Source organism: Cucumis melo, chromosome 1, assembly GCF_025177605.1.
Source record: "Cucumis melo cultivar AY chromosome 1, USDA_Cmelo_AY_1.0, whole genome shotgun sequence".
NCBI classification, from domain to species: Eukaryota; Viridiplantae; Streptophyta; class Magnoliopsida; order Cucurbitales; family Cucurbitaceae; genus Cucumis; species Cucumis melo.
The window spans coordinates 26013120-26020975 of record NC_066857.1 but is presented as its reverse complement, the minus strand read 5'-3'; the positions used below and the strand labels follow the sequence as shown (position 1 = coordinate 26020975).

Genomic DNA, 7856 nt, shown 5'->3' with positions numbered 1-7856 from the left:
TCAAATGATGATATCACTCCATCAACCAAAACACAATTTATTTTGTAATCCACATAGGATTGTTGCTCATCCCATTGACCACTATGAAAAACAATTACTGCAAGCTTAACCATAACTACAATGAACTGCAACAATTTTGGGAAAATAATAAACACGTAGTAAGTGTATCAGTCAACTAATACATATAATATAAGTATATCATACCACTGATATAAAACTCTGATACAAATTAAAAAAAAAAAAAACAGAATCAAACGTAACTAAATAAAACCAAACAGATCTATGAAGCCCCTTTCGATAAAAGATATTAGGAACAAATAAAAAAACAAATAAAAGAGATGAGGAAGAACAAATCGTAGCCCTAATTTCAATAAATAATATATGAGCAATTCACAGAAAGAAAAAAGAAAAGATAATGATCAAACTCTCCGACCAATTTTAGACACTAAAATACATACATATAAGTATAAGAAGGAATATTAGGGCTTTAAAAAGGGGAAGAAATACATACATTATTTTTGTTTTCCCTGAAGAAAAAATGAGAAGAATAGGAGACGAATACAAGGAGAAGATGATAAAAAAAAAAAAAAGCCGACGAAAAGGAAGAAATCTAAAAGAACGAAATTGAAGAGAAAAGAGAAGGACGGTGGAGCAGAGGCAGAAGAAGACAAAGAGAAGAGAAGTAGGCGAAGAGGAGAAACTGTGAAGAAAAATGGTGGAAAAGAGGAGAAGAAAACGAAGAATGAAGGAGAATGAAGGAGAACGATAAAAGAAAGAAACGAAAGAGGAAGAGAAAACAATGGAAATTCAGAGGACAATTTTGGAATAATGAAAAACTAAAAAATTGCTATATTTGCAAAATTGAAAAAGTTAGTATTGATATTGCTAAATTAGATTTTTATTGTGCTACCAAATACAAGTTTCCAATTAAATGAGTACAAATATTTATACAAGGAAAACTATTCAAAATTCGGAGTTAATTAAAATTTATGAATGTATCCCATGGATCTTGCTAAACTTCTACTACATTTGAATTCATACTTCTCAAAGTCCGAATCCCAAAGCATGCTTATTAAAACACTTCTTTTATTAAAAAAAATAAAATAAAATAAAATTGGAGTGAGAGAGTGTTCGATTTCTTGACCTCAAAACAAGTCTATAGCTATGAGACCTATGCACTAGCCAACTGTATTGAAAATTAATTAAGCATCATTTAGGATGAATTAATGAGAGTTGAAAAAGTTAAAGAATAACGTGAGTTAATTAAGCTTTTTAATTGATGAGACTTGGTAAAAAATGTATCGGAGAAAGTTAGTTATGTTCATAAATTAGATATAGGACTTTAAATGTTTTTATGGTGAGAGTTATGGATATAGATTGTCCATGGCAATTCTATAAATATGAATGATTGGTTGTATTGAAAAAAGAATCAAGTGAAGATATCAATATACACATAAATATTTGAATTTTAGAATCTTTTAAATAAGGTTTTTTTTTTTTTTTTGTTTATCTCTCTCAAATATTGTAGTTTGGTGATTATTTATTTGGAACGTCTTTCACACGCTTCCAACAAAGTGGTATCAAAGAGTTTGAGTTTGGAGTAAGAAAGAAATTTGTTATTGCAAATGAAAAATAACAATTACAAACAATTACTATTTGTATGAAAGCTCTATTTGATTTACAAGATGTGTGGAACATTGTTAGTAATGGTTATAAAGAATCAGAAAGCGATGCAACTTTGAGCGAAAGTTTAACAAGAAGTTTTGCAAAATACAAAAAAGAAAGACCAAAAGGCTCAGACCATTATCATTCAATCAAGCCATTGTGATTCAAATTTTAAAAAGATTTTTTGGAGAAAGAAGTGAACATCAATCATGAGAAATTTTTGGAGAGTACATATAAAGGAGTAGGTCGAGTCAAGAAGGTTCACCTTAAAAAATTGAAAGGTGATTATGAATTACTGCATATGAAAGAATGAGAGTCAATTTTATAATATACTTCACAATTGCATGCTAGCATGTAGTAAAGGAAATGAAAAGATATGGTGAGACAATAAGTGATGACCAAGTAAAAAAGTTACTTCTCTCGTTAAATGAAAAATTGAATTCATTGTTTTATAGCTATCAAAGAATCAAAGGATTTGAGTATAATGTTCATTGATTAATTTGTGGGTACTTTCACCCAGGAGAAAAACTTCTTAAGAAGAACATGCAGACAACTATGCAACTCTTTTAGTAAAAGTTGTAGTTGAAAGAAAAGAAAGATACGAAAGAAAATGGCAATCGAGATTGAGGCTGACGTGGGTGGCAATCGTGGATGTAGTGATTTTAGAGCTTAAGGTCTAAGAAACTACGGTGAAAGAAAGTTTGATTAGTTCAAACTCAAATAAATCAAGAGGTCATGGAAGACAAAATTATTTCAGGTTAACTGGAGAAAGATCAAATAATGACAGGAGATATGATAAAAGACAGGTTAAATGTTATAATTGTCATTAATTTGGACATTGTTTCTTGCAATCCAGAAATAAAGTTGAAGAAAATGCAAATTAAGTTGAAAAAGATGAAGAAAGCAGTTAGACATCATTGCTTCTAGCATGCAAAGGTTAGGAAACATGTCCAACAATGCATTTTATCTCGATAGTGGTGCAAGTAATCACACGTGTGAAAGTAAGTTGATCTTCGTGGAACTTGATGAACTCTTGGTCGTAGTATTGTGTTTGGAGAGGCAACAAAAATTTCAATTAAAAAAAAGGGTAAAATTTTTATCAATTTGAAAATTGTGAAGCATGAATTTATCTCTAATGTTTATTATGTGTCTAATACGAAGAATAATATTTTGAGTTGGATAACTCTTTGAGAAAGACTATAATATTTTGATGAAGGGCTATAAGATATGTGATTTAAAAAAGCATCATTGAATTGGAATAATGAACCTGGAAACCACCATCAGTACCACCAACATCGTCAATCACTCCACAACAAAACACAACTTCATCATCTGAAAGTTCAATTGAAGGGCCTCGTGGCATGAAAAGTTTACAGTACATATATGATGAAATAGAAGAGTTAAGCCAAAGTTTAATAACCGTACTCTTTCTTGTCTATTTGGTGACCGCAAATGATCTTTGAATTTTGAAGAACCTTTGTAAGATGAAAAGTGAAAGATTGCAATGGATGCAACATAAAAGCCCTAAGATGAATGATTTATGGGAGCTTTCTACTCTTCCAACTCAAAAGAAAGTAGTAGGTGCCAAATGGGTATTCAAAATAAAAGGAAATGAAAAGAGAGAGAACTGAAGAGGTACGTTGATCGAGTGGATTTTGTTGCCCAAATTTGGATAAAAAAGGGTTGAATTTAACACTAATTTTTCCTCATTGGTTTTAGTGGGTTTCAAACACGATTGCCTAATGTCTCTTTGTCTACGTAATGGACAAATTTTGAAATGATCACGTAAATGTTTTGTTCAATTTTTAGATTCTCCTCCCAACTTTTTTCCACAATAATTACAAATTTCTTTCATGGTATCATTTATTTTTTGTCTTTTATAATGATTCCATACAACCAATGTCAATCTACTACTTTTTAGTATTTCCTCATTATCATCACTATCTAATGTAATAGGTGTAGTTTGATCATGACCACTTGAAGCACTATTTATTGGAGTTGATTCACTCGTGTTCATAGATGGTTGAATCACCTTGTTCTAACTCATTATCATTAGATAGAGTCATTTTTACCTACAAATAGTCAAAATGTACTCTTAAAATAAAGTAGATTAGCCTAATACACCAACCATAAAGAAACTAGAACTTTAGAATAATACTTGTTAGACCCACTAATAACACCCCCTATATTTGTTTACACATATTCACCATAACCTACATATACAAAGGTAAACACAAATATTGGGACAAGAATTATTTTAAATAAAGTAAAAGTTCAAAGGCAACTTCAAAATTTAATCACAAATTCTTCTAATCACAAATTACTGCTACAACAAAAAAGGGTTTACTTGATGCTTTTTACCTGTCAAGTATTTGTTAATGCGTCAAGTAATCCAATGTCAAGAATAAGAGAGGTTTACTTGACAATTTTTAAGCGTCAATTAAAATTATACTTGACAGTTTATAACTGTCAAGTATATGAAATTACTTGACATTTTTTACGCGTCAAGTAATCTGATGTCAAGAATAAGAGTTTTTTTTTTTTTTTTTTTTTTTTACATTTTCTACACGTCAAGAATTTGTTTATTCTTAACCCTCTTTGTCATGTTTTTTTTTTAATTTTCAAATGAAAAATTATATATTTTAAAATATCCATAAAATTTATCCTATACCTGTTCTGAAGTCGAACAATAATGAACAAAAGTAAAGCAAGAGAGTTACACAAATGTGCTAAACTACACATTAATTGAACAATTGAATCAACCCAAACTTTCAATCAAAGAACTAACAAATTACATTTATATCCTTGAATATACATATAGTTGGTTATTACTTACTTACAACATAGGAACATCGTCCTTATTCATATTACAAAACGAGCTATGATCATCATTCTTAATCATAAAACACAATGTACATGTAATAATAAGAAACAGAGACATCACCCTCCTCCAAGAACCACACTCTTAGATAACTCCAAACTCAAAGTCTCACCGATTGTTATCACCAACTCCTTGAAATCTACAAATAAAAAGAACAACATTAAAACTAAGAACTCTAACTTTCATGTCTAAGAACTTAGAATTATATCCTTCAAATAGAAACAAAATGTAGGATCTCTATGAAGTATTGGAAGCTTATAAACATATTTTAAGAATTAGTCGATGGTTGCTCACATAGCTATCAAAAGAATAAGAGATAACACATGGCATGTCATAGTACTTAGATGCCTTTTTTTTTAAGAAAAAAAGACTTTGTTTTAAACAAAATCAATAGTTTGTTTAAGAGAATATAGGCTAAAGCAAATGAAAAACCTAAAAGAGTGACTTTATCAACTAATTCTCACATAAAAAATCTTGTATCTTTGTTGGAGCAGTCCAAACCTACAGTTAAGTTGAAATGCAATACAAATTTATAAAACAAGAAAGCTTTTTAATAGCTAAAGTCCAGTCAAGGAATTATCATCATAATACAAGTTCAAAATTCAAAATCACGTACAGAGATTCAATTCAAGTAGAAAACTCAGAACTACAATGACATTGCGAGTTCAAACAAAGAAACTGAACCTAGCATGAGAACTAAGAAGTATAGTCAAGGAATTATCATCATAAGTATACGTTTTGTACACCAAATGAAATCCACTTATGAATTTCTAATTGGTAAAGTATATCCAAGAATTGTCATGAAGAGGACAAAACAATAAGGACAAAGATTTGTACAAAACTTCTGGAAGCTACATTAGCCTTAAATATTCAAGTAGTGAACTTAGGATCATAAGGATATTGACAATTACGAAAAAAAAACGAAACTAGAAAAAATGTGATCCAGGATATGTAAATATAACTTTTGTTCACAAAATGAAATCAACATGCATATACTTAATTGATAAAATATAGTTCAGGAATTATCATCTATATAAAAAAAAATTTTAAAAAGTATTCAGATCAAGTAGAAAACTTCAAAAATCTACGGTAGCGTTTATGAAAATGAAATTCAAATCACAAACTCATAATTACAATGATAATCACGATTAAGAACAGAGAAACGAAACCTAACATAATAGACAAGAAGAACGAAAACCAGAAGATAACATTTCCAATGCAATGTAACTCACATCATTGAATTGAGATAGACCGAACTGATGATAGTAAGCTATGCATGACACCCAAAATATTTCAATGTATACATAGCCTTCAACTTTTTAACTAAAGATGGAATAGGTTTAACATTGAAATATTTTGGATATTCAAGAATAGGTAAAATATCCCAACATGAGGGATGGAATAATACTAGCTTGGATAAATCTGCAATGTTTTTTTTTTTTTTAACTCTTTCTTTATATCTAGCGTACCCATATATCTAATTCAAATATATCTTTGAGAGTTTATAACTTCAGAATTCAAAACAGTGCTAATAGCAATTGATTATAATATATCATACATATATATGACTCCAAAAGTGGAAGGAATTCAAAATTTCACAATTCTTGTAGAAGACTCCTGTTGCCAATGTGTTAGCAAACCCTAAACAAAAAAAAAATGAGTTAAGAAATAAATAATGAGCTAAGAACCTGGTGATGGCGGTGGACACAACGAGCAGATGAGCAGACGAACTGGCAGACGCAGCAGACAGACGAATAGACAGCGTCGGAAAAACTGGTGGTGGCGGATGCAACGAGCCGAAACGACGACGAACACAATTGGAAAAGTTAACAGACGACGACGACTTAAGCAGATAGATCGATATGGATTGGAAACATCCAGAAACGGCTGGAGACGCAACTTGTGGCTGACGAACTAGTGGCGGACGCTACAAGCAGACGAAGAGACTGCGGCGGCTTGAGGAGATCAACTGGAAACGTTGCGAGCAAAAACAGAGATCCACCAGAAACGCTGCGAGCGGAAGAAGAGATCCATTGGAAAGGGGCAGACACGGTGTGGAAGTGCTTTCTTCAACAAAGAGAAAATATGGGGGGGGGGGGGAAATTAGGGTTTTTTTTTTTACAAAATTTGGGTGAAAATGGAAAATTTGGGAAAGTTAAATTAAAAGAGAGAAATATTTTAATTGAAAGAGTAAAAAATATATATTATTTGATATTTAAAATTTTTCAAGTAATTAAAATTAATCCCGACGCTTTAACTTGTCAAGTATTTAAAACTTAAAAAATAAAAATTATGGTTTTTTCATTCTTTCTTATTCTTAACGCTTTTTCATGTTACTTGATAGTTTTAATTAAAACTGTCAAGAATATCAATTATAAGTCAGTTTTCTCGTAGTGTACAAATTACAAAACAAAAACCCATAGTCTACTCAACATCATATACTCTATAAATCAAAGAATATAAAACATTAAATATAGAAGAGTAAAACATTCATATAAAAGGTTCATATAAAACATAAATTATTCACAATGTAGATTTGTCTGTGGCTAGATCTAAACGACAGTCAGTGAGTAAAACTTAGAAGAAAAGGAAGAGACGGTGGCACAGAGAAGACAATAAAATGGAGAAAGGAAGAGAAAAGAATCGAAATATGGAAGGGTGAAAGCAACAGAGAAGAAGAAGAAGAAAAAATAAGAAAGGAAAGAAAAGAAAAATGGAAGGCGGCGGCTAAGTGGAAGAGAAAAGAAGAAAAGATCCTTTAGGATTCTGTTTTTTATTTAAATAATTAAATAAATAATATTTAATTATATATATATATATATATATATATATATATATATTTAAAATTCACTCTTTTCTTTTTTATTTTACCCTAGTTGACGACGTCAATTTCACCCGATTAAACTCCAAATCGGCATCAACACCAAATTTTAACTTTAGATTACTCGAAACCTATAAAATAGCCAAATAAGAACGTAAAATCATGAAAACTTTTTTAATTAAGTGGAGTTAGATAGCACATTTTTTGTGTTATCAGATACAAAGCAAGATTAGTTGCAAAATTAGATAAAATTCAAAAGGTATTGATTATTATGAAGTATTTTCTTTTGTTTCATTTAGAGACCATAAGTTTGTTATGTGCTTGTTGCTCAAAATAAATGGGGGAATTTTTGAGATGATCATGTCAAATTAGTATTTTTTTTTAATGAAAATTTGGAAGAATAAGTATACTTATAACAATATCTTATTTATATCGTGAAATAACAGGAAGATAAAGTTCTTAAATTAAGAAGGGGATTGAACAAACCCT

At 30.2% G+C, this 7856-nt stretch overlaps 1 long non-coding RNA gene across 1 annotated transcript; it reads right to left on the bottom strand.

The window, feature by feature from the left end:
- Positions 1-4434: 4434 nt before the first annotated feature.
- LOC103497578 (uncharacterized) lies at positions 4435-7259 on the bottom strand. Its single transcript, XR_539436.3, has 2 exons — positions 6235-7259; positions 4435-4685 (listed from the first exon to the last, which is right to left on the bottom strand). It is a non-coding gene; the product is annotated as an uncharacterized LOC103497578 (long non-coding RNA).
- Between the last annotated feature and the right edge of the window lie 597 nt (positions 7260-7856).